We start from the raw sequence: 20,783 nt of genomic DNA, 5'->3' as shown, positions 1-20,783 counted from the left end.
CGATATTTCCTGTTCTCTGATACTGACACCTCTCTGCCCTGGGGTAATAGGTGTGGGTGCTCCCTGAACCTTCCCCTCTTGCCTGTGAGCCACCATGTATGAACTTATCACTACCGCAAATATGGTGATTATCACAACTCCTACCAACGTGCCTACTATCAATTTAGCCCTACGATGTGGGTTTGCAGGATCTGCCATCTTCGGAATAGACTCAGTGTCCAATACAGTCTCTGAAAGGGTAAGTCTCCTTCTCATTAGTGTCTCTTTCGTGAACTTAGGCAAACCTCCCTAACTTTTCTTCGTTCTATAACGGAAAAATCCCTAATTTTGTTCTTCTTCCGCTCGGATCTAGGTTATCTTCTTCTCTGCTTGCAACCTTCTCAAATCAATCTAACATAAGCGCTGGTCCCAACAGCTCCAAGACTCCTTGCAATATTTCGAGCTTAAGAATGATCAGTTCTTGTGGGTCTGGCACAGTCGTGAACGTCGGGAACTCCAAATTGTCCAAGATCATACCTCGAATGACACTCAGGAATGGCGGACTCGGAATATGGATCGTCAAAATTCCTTCGATCTCCAATCCCGGAACCTTCAGCAACACTTCCACCCTCTGGAGCGGGACACTGTTGACCAATGTCATCGACCTCAACCTTCCCGTGCTCGGTAACCCTGGCATCAGTCACTTGATATGCCCACTCTGGTGAAGCGTACTTCCGACTTGGCACTCGAGTTCTCTTGGACCTTCTCACACCCCCTTGAGGATTCTCCTCGTCACCTGATTCTTCTTCTGGTTCCTCCGAAACTGGGGCAAGATCTGTGTCCGGAGCCAACCTCAGGTTTACCCGGTTCTGTCTTGCGGGCCAAACCCTTTCTGCTTCTGTAGCACCTCCGGTCTTCTCTTCGATACCCGGTGCACTGACCTCCTCTTCTTCGGCAGAACTTGATTCTGTACTACCCACTGCACCTCTTGCTCCTTCGCCGGTTTCTGGGTCAGTACTTCTTTCACGCTCTTCCCCAACTCGATTCAGTGCACCATCGGCCGCTTCAGCAACCCTTACAGCTTGACTGGCCCTCTCAGGAGGCTCTGTCGGCTCACTGGGATCTTTGTTCTCGAGAGGGGCTGTATCTTCCAAGGGTGCTGGAACTCTACGGGTATGAGAAGCATGCACCCAGTTCGGTAAACCTCCACACTTGACAGCTGTGTTCATGACAAGAATCACTTGGAAAGGGCCGCGCCACCTAGCATCCAAACAACTCTTCCTCACGTGCTTTCGGACTAGGACCCAATCGCCTGGGTCCAAGTCGTGGCACCGGTCACTCGCAGCTGGAACCGTTGCTGTCTGCACCTGCTGAGACACAGAACGGACCACGTCAGCAAGGCCTTTACAATAGTCCAGGATCATATCATCAGTGATATTTATCAGAGCAGTAGCAGGTATTGCAGGCAAACGCATCGCTCTTCCCATGAGGTTTTCATGGGGTGACAACCCAGTCCTTCTATCAGGCACACTTCGGAGGCTCATAAGGACCAAAGGTAATGCATCAGGCCATTTCAGAGACGTAGACGAACACACTTTCGCCATCCGAGCCTTCAGAGTTCCATTCACCTGCTCCACTATCCCTGAAGCTTCTGGTCTATAGCTACAGTGTAACTTCTGATCTATATTCAAAGCAGCACAAAGCAACTTCATAACTTCGCTGTGGAAATGAGTTCCTCTGTCCGATTCAAAGGACGTCGGGAACCCGTACCTTGGAATGAGTTCTCTCAATAATAGTTTCGCTACTGTGAGTGTGTCACATCTGCGTGTAGGGTATGCCTCCACCCACCTGGAAAAGACACATACTATCACTAATATGTACCTCAACCCATTACACTTCGGCATTTCGACAAAATCCAACTGCATCCTATTGAAAGGTCCCCCTGAAGTCCCTATGTGGCTCAACGTCACAGCGGTTCTTTTCCCCACATTCATCTGTTGACAAGTGACACACCTCTGGCACACAGTTTCAGCCACTGCACGAAACTTCGGGTTGTACCAAGTCTGACGAAACACTCTCATCATGGCATCCCTACCCAGATGTACAGCACCATGTATCAACCTCGCCATGGGATTCAACAAACTTTCCGGCAACACCGCTCGTCCATCATTCGAAACCCATATATCCACATCTCCCTTCTCACATCCCGCTCGTATCCAGCTGTCACGTTCCTGCTCCGAGACCCCTTCCTGAAGCTGTTTCAGTTCCTCCCATGAGTCTGCCATTGCTAACATCTGACCATACACCACCTCCTCCCCAGTTTCCTCGACGTAGGTCTCAGTGAAGTTGCATCCCTGTTCTGCACAAAATCGGGCTACTTCATCAGCGTAGTTATTTCCCAACGAGACGAAATCATTTCCCTTTGTGTGGGCAGCACATTTAACAACAGCAATTTCATCTGGACCTTGCAATGCTTTTAACAGTTTCCGTACATGTTCACCATTTCTTATAGGAGAACCTGAAGACGTCATAAACCCTCTCTGGGACCATAGCTGTCCGAAGTCATGAACCACACCAAACCCATACTGGCTGTCCGTGTAAATCGTTACGCGGATCTTGTCGGCTGCCAAACAGGCACGAGTCAAGGCAATGAGCTCAGCCACCTGCGCGGAGTGTACTCCTTCTAAACAAGCGGCTTCAACCACACCCGTGATAGTGCATACAGCAAACGCTGCTCTCAATCGACCGACACTGTCTCTTAAACATGAACCGTCCACAAAGAAAATCTCATCTGAAACTGGGAGTGGTTCATCGACAATGTCAGGTCTCGGTTTGGTGCATAGTTCCGTAACGTCGAGACAATCATGGTCCTCACAATCTTCATTATCATCTATAATTGGAACAGGTAACAATGTAGCAGGATTTAAAACAGCACACCTCTTCAATGTCACATTATCGGCTGCAAGGATAACTTGCTCATAATGAGTCAGCCTATTATTCGTGAGGTGCTGCGTTTTAGTCCTAGTCATCAACAGTTCAACAGAATGTGGCACATGTACAGTAAGAGGATGACCCATCACAATGCTCTCACATCTCTCGATGCTGACACCTGTTGCCGCAACGGATCTGAGACATCCGGGCAACGCAGAAGCTACTGGATCTAAAGTAGCTGAGAAATAAGCAACTGGTCTACGGACACCTCCATGATTCTGGGTTAACACTGCTAATGCGCAACCTTCTCTTTCGCAGCAGAACAATGCAAATGCCTTGTTATAATCCGGCATTCCCAACGCAGGAGCGCTACATAAGGCTTCTCTCAGCCTCAGAAATGATTTCAAACAGTCGTCGTCCCATGGTACCGGATCACTTACATCCTTTCGCGTCAGCCGCTGTAAAGGCTTCGCTTCAAAGGAAAAGTTTGGGATCCACTGGCGGCAATAGCCCACCATTCCCAAAAACATTCTAACTTCCCTCTGTGTCGAGGGAACTGGCATTCTCAGAATCGCATCAATGCGATCTGGAGACACTTTCCTTTTACCCTTTTCAATTCTGTGCCCCAAATACTGGACCTCGGGTAAACAGTATTGCAGCTTGTTTGGAGACACCTTGTGACCGTTCTCTCCCAGGAAATTCAACAGCACAATGGTATCAACCCTGCAAGCGTCTTCTGTCTCTGACGCGACAAGCAGGTCGTCAATGTATTGCACCAAAACAGAGTTTTTCGGCAACACAAGACCTTCAAGATTCTTCTTTAAGAGCTGATTAAAAATTGACGGGCTCTCCGTATACCCCTGTGGGATACGACACCATGTTAATATCCGATTCTCTAGCCTAAATGCAAAAAGAAATCTACTCTCTTCATGTAGGGGAATCGAAAAGAATGCCTGACATAAGTCAATCACTGTGAACCATCCAGCTTCGCATGGGATCTGGAACAGTATCACAGATGGATTCGGTACCACTGGACAACATGGAACAACTATGTCGTTTATTTTCCGCAGGTCTTGCACTATCCTGAACTTCCCACTTGGTTTCTGCAGTCCCATAATGGGTGAATTACATGGACTACCCATGATCTCCACCAGTATTCCCTGCCTAATCATAGACTCAATCACAGGTTTAATCCCTGCAATTGTTTCAGGCGACATTTTATACTGAGGTGTTCTCGGGAATTCCGCGTTCGGCTTAACCTGTATTCTCACTGGTTCCACTCCCCTGACTAAGCCGATCTCCTCTCCGCTTAGATCCCACACATCGGTCGATACAGACTCCCTCAAATCCTGTGGAAGCTCCTCCACTGTCAAAGCCGGGTACATTTCCACGCACACCCGCTGATTTGCAACCTTAAAGGTCGCGTCATCATCCCTTGTCTGTACCTCCACTCCTTTCGGGGTACAGTAGATTGTGCAATTGAGCTTACACAACAAATCTCTTCCGAACAAACAAACAGGACTAGAGTCGCACACCACGAACTGATGTCGATCCCTAAAGTTTCCTATCCTGACTGGAATCGGTTCCGTTAAGGGGCTCACTAGCCTCTTGTTCGCCACTCCAACCACTTGTATGCATTCCCCCGAAAGGGCTACCCCCGGAATTACTGCTGATCTTATAGTTGACCTGGTAGCCCCCGTATCCACCAAAAAGGTGGTAGGGTGTCCATCGAGTTCTGCTTCCACAAAGGGTCCTCTCTGATCTACCTCTAGTATGGCCCTAAGTATGCAATCATCGTCCTGACCTAAACTCAACTGCGCCCGCAAATCTGCATCCCTCTCCTCTCCCACTTCGAACATGGGCATCTGCAAATAAGTCCGAGCTCCCTGCTGTATGTTCTGCATCCTGGGTGGCTGGGGAACCTGCACCTGCGAGACGCCGGTCCCCCCTTGCATCATTCTCGGTACAGTCACCGTCTGTACCTGTTCCGCCCCAGGGACCTGACCCATTCCTCCCTCCATCTGCGGCTGATTATAGGGGTTCAAGGGACACTCGCGCCTCCAGTGTCCCACCTGGTGACACTGGTGACAAGCAGTCGTCTTCTTCAAGATCGCTACATCTATGCCTGTCCTAGGGTCAACGGGCCTCGGCCTTCCCTGACCCTGCGCGTTCTGATTCCCTGTCTGGTAGTTTCCCTGTCTCCGCACCACTGGACCCCCATTCGGCGGTACCTGAGCAGCTTGCATCTGAATGAGCAATAGGTTATCCTTCATCTTCTTGTGCTTTGACTCAATCTCATCCGTGCAGTACCTGGCGTACCGCAAGATCTCATCCACAGGCTTATTCTGCCAACAAATCAAATGCTGCTGTATCATGAGACTAACCTCGGGCTTCAAACCCAGCACGAACTTAGACACAAACTGTCCCATGTCCTTCGTTTCCAGCTCATCTAGGCCACTGTACTGCTTAAAAGCCTTCAAAAGTCTCTCATAAAATTCATGTACTGTCTCCTTTGGCTCCTGCACTGTCCTATCTATCTTCACCCAATCGATGTCTTGGGGTGAAACCTTCGATTTCAACCAGGTAATTACCTTATCGTACAGCCTCATTACCACGGGCGACGGACCATTTGTAACCATGTTCCTATCAGGCTCATAGTCCGGCCAATCAACAGCAATTTTACATGCGTTCCACAGATCTCCCGGAACCACGATATCGAATAAGGTGTTCAGATCTATCCACAACACCTTCGAAATTTTAACGAAACGCTCAACTTGCTTGTACCACTCTGCAGGCTTCTCCCTGAGCCTGGGAAAATCATTCGTAAATGATGCCAAATCCCCCCTGCTCCATGGTACATGCACATATCCTCCATTCGCCACCTCTCTCAAGGGAAGGATCTTTACCTCCTGCAAATCTCCTTCAGAGCTCCCTCCTTTCGCTCCCCTAGAATTCTTTTTCCTAGCCCATTTCTCTTGCCATTTGTCAAGCATCAGCCATATTCTCATAGCTACAATCAGTTCCTTAGTATGTGACCTTAGACCAACAACTCTTTTCTCTTCCAATTCCCGCTCAGTACAATGCATCCTATGGTTCTCTTGTAATGCTCTAGTCTTGGACAGATCCACCCCATATTCTCTAGCCAAACCCGCCAGTTTCTCATGTGCCGCTCGTGCTTTACGAGTCACATCTTTTGCTACAAAAAGCAATTCATCTGGAGTATATGTCACTACTCTCTCAAGAGGTAGATTCCCATATATTATTTCATCCGCCTCTGCTTTAAGTCTTACTACATCTATCATTCCTGCCTTCAAGGCCCCTTTCAACACCTGACAAGTTGCTCCACGTCCCTCATCATACTCGCATTCCGGTTCCTGCTCTCTCCTTTCTTCTGGTGGTTCTATGGGAGCAGAATGGCTCGTAAAGGCAACTGGGGTTGTCCCTGCTTTGCCCATATTCCAGCTCATTTGCTTCTTTGGCGGTACCCATGACCCCAAATCTGATCTCGACTCCATCAGAGTCCTCGGCCTCACCGGTCTCTCGTCCTCTTCGCCCCTAGATGTGTCTGACACCACTGCTAATGGTGTACTCCATTGTACAGGGCTTGGAGGTCGGGCCGTTGCCCCTTCCAACTCACTTTCCCCGCTTTCTCTCCTCGTTCTTTCTGTCACTCGTTCACACCTCTCTCTTTCCTCTGATTCCGGACTGTATATTGACACAATCGGTCCAATGGTGACCGGTACCCTTAAGGCATCCGGTAACCTCATCTCTCTTTCAATCCTCCCACTAGCCTCAGACTGACCCTGTGAACTCGCGGTTTCAAACGAAACCAACCCCTCCACTCGGGTCTCAGACTGGATTGTTACCCTCCTAGTTTCTCCCCTCTCACCCCACCTATCATCCGCTTCATCTGGATTATAAGGGGGTGGTCTCTCGTCTAGCAATCTTTGCAATACCCCATCATCAGAATCACTATCCTCTTCCTGTGCTTTCCCATGCCTTATCCCCGTCTCCTCCATTAGCGCGGGATACAATTTCGCTTCCTCAATTGTCTGCACTCTCCATCTTTTCTCCGCTGCGTCCCACTTGGCATCCTGAAATGCCCTAATCGACTTCCTCATCCTCTCCTGACTTCTTCCCTTTTCCTTATCATGCGCTGCTCTTATCCACGCATGTAATGCTTCGAACTGTGCTGGTCTTGGCAAGGGTCTTAAGGACCCCATCACCGTCTTCAGTTGGTACAGCACCGCTAGTCTAAATGAGCCATACCTCGGGAAAGCTAGTTCCCCTTCGCCTTGTGTCATCTTGTGCCAATTCTCGATCCAAACTATAGTATGTAACCCCACATTCTGTGCCATGTGATGTGCCGGGGTATCCTCGGGAGGGGCTTCTTCTCCCCCACGAAAAACCACATGCTTATCGCCTCTACACAACTCTCGCCAAGCCCTAAGGCACTTCATGATGAGCAAATTCAATCTCGCGCCCTATTTACTTCTTGTTCTCCAATCCTCCAATAACAGCGCGACTCACACCAACCGGCCTATCACAGCGCGACACTCTCTGACGTCACCTTCCTTCGCTCGCAGCAGTTCCCTTCTCCAAAACTCGTTTCACGCTTACTCACGTCCCATTCACACACTGAAATAACCAATTAAGTTACTTCTCTGGCTGTCCGTCCACAGCCTCTGACTGTTCGTCCACAGTCTCTCGACTTTGTTGACCTCAATTGGCGCCCGTCTGCCCCCGTCCGGCCAGACAGATCGCCTCTGATAGGTTACTAACACTCCGATCTGCACACCACAACCCACGACCAGCGTTAAGTTGCCATACACACACGCATTCGCTCCCCCTATCTCGGTCCAGGTGATCGATGGTACCTCACGATCTCCTTTGGGTGGTCAACAAAATCTATCTCAGGTGTCTTCTACACCACAATTCCCGGGCTGCGCGCGCTCACAGCCTGATCTCACAATCACACGACATACACAACAACTCCGCAAGACATCACACAACAAATCAACACCGCAATCTACAACATCTCATTTTCATACTCACTCCTGGAACTGCTGCTTTCGGCCGTGCTGCTACTCGCCGTCGATGCTCATCTGCTGCCGTCTGCTGCTCGCCATCTGATGATTCAGCATCACTTATCGTCTCTGGGCCTCAAGGGTCACTTATCCTTATCTAATCTTCCCTCGCTATCAGAAAGAAACCATCCTCGTTTGCTACCAACTGCTCCGGCCCATTTTAGTATCTCGCAATTATCTACTGGAACCCACTCTGGTCAGATGAACCTTTTTACTTGCCCAATAGCGTGGAGGGAAAAACACAATTATCAAAATTACTGTCCGCAATTTGCCATAATCAAGGACTCGAGACTTAATCTCTTGGCTCTCTGGTTTTTATTATCAGCATAAAGATTTGCAGATACAAAGTCCTCAATACGAGGCACAACAAGTACATAGGCACTAACACAAAAGCTACTCTACGGAGAATCCGCATACGGCTAAAAATAACTAAAAGTACAATCTCTAAAAGCATGAGGTAGAACACCACCAAGCAAATGTCGATACTAGGGACACTGAACCATACCATCTCTGTCCCTACTCCGCACTAGATGACATCCCTACTTAGCAATCCCTTGAGACCCTCATCGAATAAAAGGTGTCAGAGTGAAACTTCATAAGAAGTCTTCACTTAGAGAGCTTGGTCTAAGTTGCCCCCTCTATCCCTTCGCCTAGCCTTCCCCTGCTCTGGGCTGCTCTGATCTGCCTCCACCCTCGGGGCGCTGTCCCTAATACAGAACCCCAAATCCCAGAACACGCCCTTTGCGCCTCCTCTTCTGCGGGGTCGTCTTTCAGTAAATTTCCACAGAGCGCTGTCCAGTTCCATCGTCCATCGCTTGGCCTTGAGTCCCAGACGCCATCCGCACTAGGAGTTACGATTGGCACATTCCAATACACTCCCATGTCTGGCTTTTACTACATAAGTCAATTTGTGAACAAAGAGCTTCTCTACTAACGGGCAACTGTCCTTGCACCTGGGGTGAGATCATGCAAAGCAGACATTCTTCACATCTTTTAAGTTGCAATTTACTACAGCCTAAAACCTCTACTGGAATAAATCCTTTTTGGCCTATTGCCCTTGGCTAACATAAGAAAATACCAGGCCTTTCGCCTCAACGATATATGCGAATTCTGGCCACTACTTCGGTTACACAAGCAGGTTTAAATCACAGTATTGACATTTACGTCTTTCTTTCATGTGTGGTCAACCTAAACAGTCTACAGACACGAAGTCTAAGATACACATTTCTAACACCACATTACTTTGCATGTAGGCTAAACTCTATACATTTCTCTAATACCTTTACAATGTGCTTGTACATAGCTGGCACTTCTATTAAAATCGATATAGGTTATACAATTCGTAATACATTGCACACAAAATACCTGAGCACACATTTGATTATATGCGGGTGTCAACTAACAGTGAATATAACGCACCCCTACAATTTTCAAACTTTTAAGCGCTACATCAATAGCATATGAAAGGTAACAGTTAAATTATATGTCATCAAAAGCAGAACAAATTGAAATGCAGAGGAGAATGGAGTGTATGATTCCTTTGTTCAGAACCGCAGCAGGATGCATACCAGGAGGCAGTACGTCTCTGCAGCTGATAAAGTGCACAGAGCGCTCTTTATATGCATGCATAGTTCAGTGTCATTCAAGCACTCTTAAGGCTAAGAATGTTTCAAGAGCATGGCTAGCTTTCACCACTGAGCACTCAAAGAATGCCTTCATAGGAGGAGGTGCTTGGGTTCATAGCGGGCAAAAAACTCTTAGCTAAGCACACAAGTGTATGAATAATTTTAGGTAACAAAGTTGGAAAATTAAAGGAGATAGTAAAACATCGTTTATTTTTTGTTATTAATTATCAGTGTTCTTTAGACAATTATTATTTGTGGCATAAAGAGACCCCCAATGAGCTAATAATATTTGCAGGAATTCTGGTACCATACATGGAAGTGAGCTCATAGTTTTTTTTAAATACAACCATAGATCTCTGAGGTCACTTGCAACTAACTCAAGATGTATGGTTGATAGTATTTTATTGCTAGTAATTGCTGTATGTCAGAATAGCTCTGCCAAAAATACCGTTTAGCAGCACGTTGTCCAATGGGGTGTACATTTTCTACTATTATCTTCAATGGGGTGCTGTTATTTTAAACTATATTTAGGACACAATATTGCTTTCAGACTAAATTTGGTTATAATAATCTGGCACCATAACACTTATCACATGATGCCACAGCCTTCCTCTGCATCTCTTTGAAATCCTTCATCTCTTACTTCTTCTCACGAAACAAATGTTAGGGTTGCATAGGTGCAGAATAAATGTCGGCATTTTCCTGTGAAAATAAACAAAACATTATCTAGCTCGTAATTGGGAGCAAAACAAAATAAATCAGTACAGCACGTCCATTTCCAAAAGCAGTGTGTAGTTTAGACAGCGTGGTAAAGTGCAGACAAATTACAGCTTTCATATAAAAAGCTCCATCGATGCATTAAATAACCACTTTATGGGGTGGCAGAGTCGAGCCACGGAGCAAGATGGCTGCCTCTGTGTAGATCTCTAGCACACCGAGGGGAATGACTCAGCCTGGGGCTGGTCACCAGCAGGTGATACCCTCTGTCTTTGTCAAGTACTTGCTCTGGCACTCACTCATCCCGTTTTGGGGAGGTCCAACCCATTCCCTACTGCACCAGGACCAATAGATGTTGAATTGTGCAAGTGCCTTCCCCATCCACTGACTGTGGCCTGTGGAGCCGCGTGGTGTATGGACACTGAGAGCCCAACCTGACTACGTAGCTGTGCAGCCTGTGAAGTCTGTAATGTTCAGTTGCGACAGAAAGACCCAGCGCTGCTCCTGACCGAGGGTCGCAAGCTGACGGGACATATGGGGTGCTGTCAGGGATGTTTCACACCTGATGAGGTGCGCTTCTCATCCTTTCTTGAAACCAGGGCCTTGCCACACCAGAGTCCAGCACCACTTCAGTGCCAGAGAAGTGAATCTCATCTGCCTCATAGGGCAGCAGCCTTCTGAAGGGAACTGCTTCACATAGTGTTTGCTGCCACACCTATGCCCCCTAACAAGATCTGTTAACCCCTTTGCTGCTAGGCCTCCCCCCCCCCCTGCCACGCACCCCTATGCTAAGTCTTTTTTTGGCTTTTTGGGGTAGTTTGCGCTTAGGCCCCTGTAACTTTTTGACCACATAAGGTATCCATGCCAAATTTGCGTCCTTTTCTTCCAACATCACAGGGATTCTAAAGGTTTGTAGATTCCCCTGGAGCGGATCCAGAAATTAGCAAAAATACAGCAATTTTCTTTTTTTTTTTAAATGGGAAAAAAGTGCTGCAAATAAAAGCGTCTGTTTTTTTCCCTGCAAATGGTATCAACATAGGGTTTCTGGGGCTGAAATCACCATGTTCCCAGCATCCAGGGATTTACAGATTTTTGTAAAAAAAACAAAATTTTCTCCAGTTAATGGTAGAAATGGGTATGAAAGCAATAATGGATCCCGGGAAGTTATACATTTTCGAAAAGTAGACAAAATTCTGAATTCAGCAAGGGGTCACTTGTGTAGATCCTTCAAGGTTTCTTTATAGAAACTAACAGTTCGACATAGGAAAAATTGAAAATGAGTTGAAAAAAACAGCCATTTGTGCCAACATTTTCACCTGTAACTTCTTCTAATCATGAGTGATGTTTGAAAGCAATATACCGTTACATCCACCGGACCTTTCTGGTTGTGGGGATATATAGGACTTGTTGGTTCACCAAGAACCCGACGAACCCAGAGCCAATACCTGAGCAGTGTCTTGCAATGTTTTTTTATTATATACCAGGTAGATAGTAATTCATTTGGGGAATTATATACAGTGAAAAATCGGGATGAAAGACACCTATGGATTTCTGACATTGGAACAAAATATTTAATTTAGAAACAGTAGCTATTTGCACATTTCCGGAATTATGAGTACCCATACTAGCATAAGAATTACATAGCATTTTTCAAAGTGACTTGTTTTTTGCCCATTGTCTTTCATTTGGAAGGCAGAAATGCATCAAAAGTCAATAGGCAAGAACAGTTAATATACAATTCTGTGTTACCTTAAGTCTCCCGATAAATATTGTACCTCACTTTTGTGTGTAGGCCTAGTGCCCGTGACAGGAAACGTCTCAAAATTCAACGTGGACACACTTTATTTATTTATTTATTTATTTATTTATTTATGTTCTTAATTAAATGTTTATTTTTTAGTTGCTTAACCAAATTTGCTTTGGTTATGTGGGGATATTTACATAAAGAACAGCAGCATGTAAACCTGCTCCCTGGCAGTGTTCTCACTTAAACAGATTTGAAAAAGGAAACCATTTATTTCCAGTATGGATTGGAAACCTTTCAACAAATTAAAGGCTGGGACGGATGGGGATTAGTTTGTTATTCTTGAAATGACAGCTCGAGTGATTGGAATTAGTGGATGATTGGAACACTCAGTAACAGTCAGGGGCCAATTTTCGTGGTAGCAGCAGCACCTGCTCATACCCATGAGGACAACCTCAGCCCTTCCCACCACCGAGAGAGGTGGAGCTGCTGGCTGAGGGTTTCTTCAGCTCTATTTTCATAGACTGACTCTCGGCACGAGTCTCATATTTTGTCAGGTTTCCAGCTCCAGAGGCTGCCAGTATTGGCTTTCCTGCTTTCATACCTTTTGCCATAGGAATGCGAGAAGGCGTGGTGCGCTGGGAGGACACATCTTGTGCAGTCACTGATTGGGTTACTCTTGTAGAAGACGTGGTGACAGGAGTAATAGTGATGGTGCTGGTTACTTTGTTTGCAGTTGGCCTCGAGAGCACACTGTTCCGAGGAGACCGAAGGACAGGTCCAGTTGCACCCTCCTTGCTTTCTGTTGCTATTTTCAGAGGTCTGACAGTGATCACAGGACTTGCCCCCTCGGTGGTTGGACCAGTGGGTCTTTTAAATTGAGAACCAAGATGAATGTGAATTTTATTGTCTTCTGTTGTTATAATGTTGGCGTTGGAGTTATATTTCCTGATCGGTGTTGGGACTGTTTGCTTTTCTGGTGTAACTTTGAAAACAGCCCTTCCCATTGTCATGCCATGTGGTTCAGGAGACACCGAATTGTCAGCTGGTGCAGCAGATGTTGATACTGTCACTATTTGTATTGGTGACATTGGTCTATCTGCAAAAGAAGATCTCACATTGTCTGCTGTCCTAGTGTGGAAATCACAGTTGTACTTGAAAAAAAGTCCTCTGGAGAGGGGCTTGTAATCTCCAGTGTGGCAGTGCTGTGCTCGTGATCTGGAGTAACCCGAATATGAAGAGGCTGTCCTTGCTTTGGTGAAAGGAAAACCTCTCCAGGCTGTCCTGGACTGCCATTTGCCCGAGGTCCCCTCTCTGGTGTTTGTTGAGGGACATTTTCTCGCTTCCTCATCCAAGGAATCCAAGATTTTCGGATGTTTAGCTCACTTGTTGCTGGAGTGTATCTTTCAAGCACAGGTGATCGCTCCATTGGCTTTTTCAGCCCAACCTGTCGAAGATTGCTCATAATGTGATTCTCCTCTTGAAATGATTTTCGAATGAACACTGCTGGTGATTCTTCCTCTGCCCCATCATTGTTGAGTCCATCTGTTTGTACACCAGTGGATGTGACCGGCACATCTACCATCCTTCTGCCATTCATGCTGGGCCTGATGGCACGACTGTAGCGCTTAGAAACTTCTTTAAAAAATAAATAAATTGTTAACTGTGAAAAGAATAGGTTGACACAGCTTCTTGCCCACAACCCGGAGGCCAGCAGCTAATTTCTGACTTCAGCATAGCCATCAATGTACAGTTTGTGTGCCTACAACCCAACGGGCCGGCAGCAATGCAATAAAACACTTAACAGCTGTCTTTATAGCTATTCGTCATCCCATTATAACTTATGACGCATATTTGCACTTAATGAACTTAACCAAAACAACTACCCTCCCCCCCACTCCCTCTGCCATACACTAATCCTCCAAGACCTCACTCAGCTGATCTTACTGTCTACGTGGTTGTCGTGAATCAATAGGGTTCTCTGTTCCCCCAAGTGCTTCAGAAATCATCAAGTCTTCCCCCTTTCATCTCCTGGTGTGTAATGAACACCGTCGGACTTGGTCTATAGCTCCAGTCCATGACCACCCCTCCCGTGCTCCCCTTCTTATCCCCTTTGTAAGTCTGAGCCCCCCGCCTCCAGCCAAGCCACAAATGGTTGCCAGATATATGCCGGCCTATATCTCGTGGGCATTAACTCCCAATAGTGCAACAACTGGTCTTTACAGTAAATCACTGTATTTACCCATGCTGCTATAGTGGGGGCCTGTTGTTTTTTCCAGTGAATTGCCACCTGCCTCTTCGCCAGCAGCAACAGCATGGCCGTAAGTCTACGGGAGGTCTTTGGGACTTCAAATACAAACCCCAGAAGCGCCATCAGCGGAGAGGCAGGTACCCTATGTTTCGTGATTTGTCGGACATGCTCAAACACTTCCTCCCAGTACCTTCCTATCGGGCCGCAGTCCCATGCCAGATGCGAGAATGTGGCACCAGGAGCACCACACCTCCAACAGTTCGTGTCCGGGTGTATGCCCATGCGATGCAGCTGGGAGGGCGTGCGATATAGTCTATGCAAAAAATTAAAGTGAATTAACCGTAATCTATAATTAGGTGATAAATGTTCGAGCTGAGAACAGCAATATTGCCACTGTTTATCCGTGATTACAACGCCTACGTCTGTCTCCCAGTCTGCCCTGGCCGTGCACACCATTATCGGCGATTCCTTTTTTGTTATATTGTATATACGTGTAATCAATTTGCGAGGAGACGGATTCGCCAACACGTTCTCAAGTGCAGGTAGCGCGGGCGGTGCCTGGGGAAAGGACACATATTTAGCACGGCATGCTGCTTGAAGCTGGTAATACAAAAGTGTGTCTGATGCCGTGGGTACCTGGGCCTTACACATCAGTTGGATCATAAGGAAGGTATTTTCCGGATAGAGATCCGCGCCCTTCACCAGTTTGTGTGCCATAGCTCGAAGCGTAACCGCTTTGTCCATTAGTGGGGTTAAGAGCGGATTACCCCCCAGCGGCATAGATGGTGCGTATAATTCCTCGAGTTTGGCCCTTTTAGCAATCCCTGACCATGCCCACCTCAGTGCTTCCACCGTGTCAATTTCTAAATGAGGCCTTTTATAAGGCTGGTATACCGCCGTGTTCAACGGAGTGGGAGCTACTCTATCAGTTTCTATCGCTACGTGAGGTTGGAAGGGCGTGGGGTGCTGCCAAAAGTACAAATATTGCGCCTTAGCACTATAAGCATATAGCTCGAAGTCGGGGGTCCCCAGACCCCCCTGGGCGAAGAGAAGTGTCAGCAACTTCCAGGATGCTCTCGGCTGCCTACCCGCCCATACCAAATCGAGGGCGTGGGACCTTAGCTTTCTGAAAAAGTGTGTGTTTAACGGCATTGGATTGTTAACAAATAAATATAGTAGCTTTGGCAGAATCACCATTTTGATTATGGCTATACGCCCCATTAAAGAAAACCGCAGGTGTTTCCATTTCTGTATTTTGCTCTCTATCCAGTCCATCGCCCTCCCGTAGTTTGCCAACCATACGTCCTGCACTGATATGCTCACCCATATTCCTAAGTATTTGACTTCCGCATTTTCCCACTGTATAGGGTATTCTGCGTCAAACTGGGTGGTGCCGTCAGTTAGCGGAAATATCACTGACTTGGACCAATTCACTTGAATGCCTGTGAGGCCACTATAATGAACAATCTCCCGCATAACTGCCACAAAATTGTCCCTAGGGTTCGTAAGATATATCGTCATGTCATTGGCGTACATAGAGATCAGCAGTCTCCTGGATGTGAACCCTATGCTTCTTTGCGTGTGGTGTTGGCGCAGCCGAGCCGCCAATGGTTCCGTAGCAATAGCAAACAGCAGTGGTGACAGTGGGCAACCCTGCCGTGTTCCCCTAGTTATAGTGAAGGGTGCCGACACCTGTCCATTTACTCGTACCCGTGCCATAGGATTCGTATACAACAGCTGTATTTGCTTAATAAACAGGGGGCTGAACCCCATGCGAGGCAGCAGGACAAAAAGAAATCGCCATTCCAGAGAATCAAATGCCTTCGTGGCATCCAGCAATGCAGCAACGGCCTGGACATGTGGGGCCAGATAGTGTAGTATACCAAACAGTGTACGTAGATTGTGGGCAGTCGAGCGGCCTTGCATAAAACCAGACTGGTCTGGCAGTGCCATCTGCGGTAGCATGGGCTGCAACCTATTCGCTATGAGTTTGGCATAGATTTTAGCGTCCAGATTTGTGAGGGAGAGCGGGCGGTACGATTCAGGCACTTTAGGGTCCTTATCAGGTTTCAGCAGGTCTCTGAGGGTCGGGGAAAGGATACCTGTGTCCATGGCCTCGAGGAATACCTGCAACAGGCATGGCGCCAGAATATCTGAGTACTCTTTATAGAAGGCCGCCGTTAGCCCATCAGCCCCCGGAGCCTTCCCAGCTGGCATACCACTTATTACTTGCCTTACATCTTCTACCATTATGGGAAGTTCCATATACTGCCTAGCGCTATTGCTAAACCATGCCAATGCTATGGTATCCAAGTAGTCTACTATGTCCGACTGGGAAGGGTTAGTCTTGGACGCATACAGTGTTTCATAATACCGGGATATCGTATTAAAAATTTCCGGCGGTGACCTAACCAAGTCCCCCTCTTCAGTGGTTATTTCAGTATTTTGCTCTCTATCCAGTCCATCACCCTCCCGTAGTTTGCCAACCATACGTCCTGCACCGATCTGCTCACCCATATTCCTAAGTATTTGACTTCCGCATTTTCCCACTGTGTAGGGTATTCTGCGTCAAACTGGGTGGTGCCGTCAGTTAGCGGAAATATCACTGACTTGGACCAATTCACTTGAATGCCTGTGAGGCCACCATAATGAACAATCTCCTGCATAACTTCCACAAAATTGTCCCTAGGGTTCGTAAGATATATCGTCATGTCATTGGCGTACATAGAGATCAGCAGTCCCCTGGATGTGAATCCTATGCTTCTTTGCGTGTGGTGTTGGCGGAGCCGAGCCGCCAATGGTTCCGTAGCAATAGCAAACAGCAGTGGCGACAGTGGGCAACCCTGCCGTGTTCCCCTAGTTATAGTGAAGGGTGCCGACACCTGTCCATTTACTCGTACCCGTGCCATAGGATTCGTATACAACAGCTGTATTTGCTTAATAAACAGGGGGCTGAACCCCATGCGAGGCAGCAGGACAAAAAGAAATCGCCATTCCAGAGAATCAAATGCCTTCGTGGCATCCAGCAATGCAGCAACGGCATGGATATGTGGGGCCAGATAGTGTAGTATACCAAACAGTGTACGTAGATTATGGGAAGTCGAGCGGCCTTGCATAAAACCAGACTGGTCTGGCAGTGCCATCTGCGGTAGCATGGGCTGCAACCTATTCGCTATGAGTTTGGCATAGATTTTAGCGTCCAGATTTATGAGGGAGAGCGGGCGGTACGATTCAGGCACTTTAGGGTCCTTATCAGGTTTCAGCAGGTCTCTGAGGGTCGTGGAAAGGATACCTGTGTCCATGGCCTCGAGGAATACCTGCATCAGGCGTGGCGCCAGAATATCTGAGTACTCTTTCTAGAAGGCCGCCGTTAGCCCATCAGCCCCCGGAGTCTTCCCAGCTGACATACCACTTATTACTTGCCTTACATCTTCTACCATTATGGGAAGTTCCATATACTGCCTAGCGCTATTGCTAAACCATGCCAATGCTATGGTATCCAAGTAGTCTACTATGTCCGACTGGGAAGGGTTAGTCTTGGACGCATACAGTGTTTCATAATACCGGGATATCGTATTAAAAATTTCCGGCGGTGACCTAACCAAGTCCCCCTCTTCAGTGGTTATTTCAGTTATGTAGTTCGCCCCCCTAGGTGGTCTGAGTAGTCCCGACAATGTTTTCCCTGCTCTATCTCCCTCACCATAGCGCTTTGCTTGCGCAGTTTTGTATAGATATGCTGTTTCTCTCTCTGCTTCCACCTGGTAGTCCGATATTTTAGTTCAAATCTTCGCCAAATTAGTGAGATCTGGGGAGCAGCCCTGCGCTCGCTCCAGCTCCCCAATCTCCATATCCAGTCTCCGCAATGTGTTTCATATGTCTTTGAGTACCCCTGTCTTGAGTGCTAAACAATCACCACGTATCAGAGCTTTCAATGCTTACCATACAGTGCTAGGCGATTCCACGGTGTCCTCATTTAGTGCGAAGTAATCCTCTATTTTTCCCCGTAATTCTTCTCAAAAGACCTGGTCTTGCAATGCCCCCGAGGGAAATCTCCAACTAAACGGAGCTATGTACGGACCCAGCACTTTGAGTGTCAGCTGTACAGGAGCGTGGTCCGACAATGTATGCGGGAGATGTTCAATCTCCGTTACCCATGTGTGAATCTCCCTAGATAACAACCAGAAATCAAGCCTCGACCAGGCGCCATGATGGTGGGTCACACAGGTTCCTTCTCTCAGTGTGGTGTGTAACAATCTCCAAGAGTCTACTAGTTGCATGTCAGCTGTAATATCATTCAGCTGCGTCGTCGCCGTTGGATGGTGCTCAGGTGATGTGCCCTGCCTATCGGCCACGTCCGAGAGGACTGCATTAAAGTCGCCCCCCCATATGACCGAAGTGTAAGTAGATGTTTGCATCATGTGCCCTATACGCCGAAAAAATTCTGGGTCATCTGAGTTAGGGCCATAGGTGTTTATGATCATCGTGGGTGTGTTGTATAATGTACCCTTCAGCAGAATGTATCATCCTTCCCTGTCTATCAGTGAGCTGTGAGTACGCCATTGTATGAGTACGCCATTGTAGACCCCTGCGCAGCAGTATTGCTACCCCACGTGAGTAGTTAGAGTAACCCCCGGCCACTGTCTCTCCCCATCTCTTGTGACCAAGCATACCCACAGTGCTATTAGTCAGATGTGTTTCTTGTAGCAGGCATATGTCTATACCGTGTCTAGTGAGATATGAATGGACCAGCCTCGCCTTCCGACGATCATTAAGACCTCTCACATTCCAGGTAATACATTTTAAATGTGCCATCCTTGCATTAAAGACCAGGCACACCAACAGTCCACCACAATCTCCGGGCCCCCCAGGTCATCCCCGCAAATCATCCTCAGTCTGACGCACTCTGCACCAGCATCCAGGTCGTGCCCATATGCGGGCCTGACATCCCTTAACAACCAACATCGATCACTGAGTGTGTATTTATCATTTGGCAGATCCCCAAAAACGAACTGAACCAACTCCCTCTTCCCCACCCACACCAACCCCCCAATCAGGTTGTGATTACCCCCCTTCCCCCAAACATGTAAACAGTAGCCCCATAAAAGGAGGCCAAAGGGAATCATCCCATGGGGTACGCAGGTCCGCCGGCATGACACCCCTGCGCTCATGGCAGGGTGGCCGAGCTTGTCGCTTACTGCCCCCAGACTAGTGCCAAGTTGGTTTCCTGTCCATCACCACATATGCACTGGCACAGCCCCAGTCAAACCAGATAGCTCAATAACACTTAGCTAGTAAATGCAACATTCAGTGAGCGCACCTGTTAATACAACTATCACAATATTATATTGTAAAGTTATGGAGTTATCTGCCCAAACGGTGTCACACTCCAGTTCATTCAGTCATTGTCGCTCAGAGAGTTCGCCTCATTCGAGTCCCCTGGTTTTGGCTTTTGTCTCTGTTCCTTAGCCAGCTGATTAGCATATGCCAGTGGAGCCTTCGCGTCCATTAAGAAGGCCGACTTACCAGGGCCCTGCACCCTCAGCTTGGCCGGATAGATCAGCGAGTATTTCGTTCCAGTCTGCTGAAAAATCTTCTTGGCTGGCATGAACTCTTTTCGGGCCGCTTGGACCTGCAACGTGAAGTCCGGATACAAGGCAATGGAGTTTCCATCGTATTGCACATCTCCTTTCTCCCGCGCTGCTCTGAGAATCGGATCCCGATCCCTGTAGTTAAGGACTCTTGCCAGGATAGGTCTCGGTGGTGCACCTGGTCGTGGCCGTGGACCTAATGTTCTGTGAGCCCGCTCTATTTGGAACATTGGGGACAAGGAGGGGCCAAAAAGATCTTTCATCATGGTCTCCACGTAGCGCTCCATGTTCTGAATATCCGTGGTTTCCGATATGCCCCTAATACGTACGTTGTTCCTCCTCGATCTCACTTCTAAATCATCATTCTTCAATCAAATTACCTGCAGCACTCCGTCCATTTCACGTAGTTGCTTGGCTTGTTCCGTCTGCCCTTCTTCTGTTTCCGTGACTCTAGTTTCCAACGCACCCATTCGCCCCTCCTGCTTGTCCATCCTCTGGTATGTCCTGCACCACACTCCTTCCACTTAAATTTCCCTCCCTTCGCATTCCCCGCCAGGGTTCTTCGTACACTATGGAAGGTGGCGGGAACTTTTACTACGGAGACAGGCGAGATGAGCATTTACATGGTAAGGAGGAGACTGTGTGTTATTGATGACGGCAATAGGGCACTATGGGTGTTGGTTTTTATGAATATGGGCCAAGTCCGTCCAGGGACACAGGTGCAGTAGTAACAGACGCACCTTTGGAATCGGTTACGCTATTTTATATATGAGGCTCTCATTGGATTATACATTGATCTGGTTAATACTTGGTATTAACATTTATGGTGTGTATCCTGGGACCATATGCCTATCCTACTTG

At 47.5% G+C, this 20,783-nt stretch overlaps 1 protein-coding gene and 1 pseudogene across 1 annotated transcript in view; one reads left to right on the top strand and one right to left on the bottom strand.

Annotated features, from left to right (window-relative positions):
• Window positions 1-20,783, top strand: part of LOC146789337 (metalloreductase STEAP4-like) — a 370,171-nt gene that overhangs the window by 133,713 nt on the left and 215,675 nt on the right. The window lies entirely within an intron of this gene.
• LOC146789338 (filamin-A-interacting protein 1 pseudogene) lies at window positions 12,539-16,851 on the bottom strand (annotated as a pseudogene).

Source organism: Triturus cristatus, chromosome 10, assembly GCF_964204655.1.
Source record: "Triturus cristatus chromosome 10, aTriCri1.1, whole genome shotgun sequence".
Classification (NCBI taxonomy): domain Eukaryota; kingdom Metazoa; phylum Chordata; class Amphibia; order Caudata; family Salamandridae; genus Triturus; species Triturus cristatus.
Note: the sequence above shows the minus strand (reverse complement) of the source record. Positions and strands in the feature narration are given on the sequence as shown.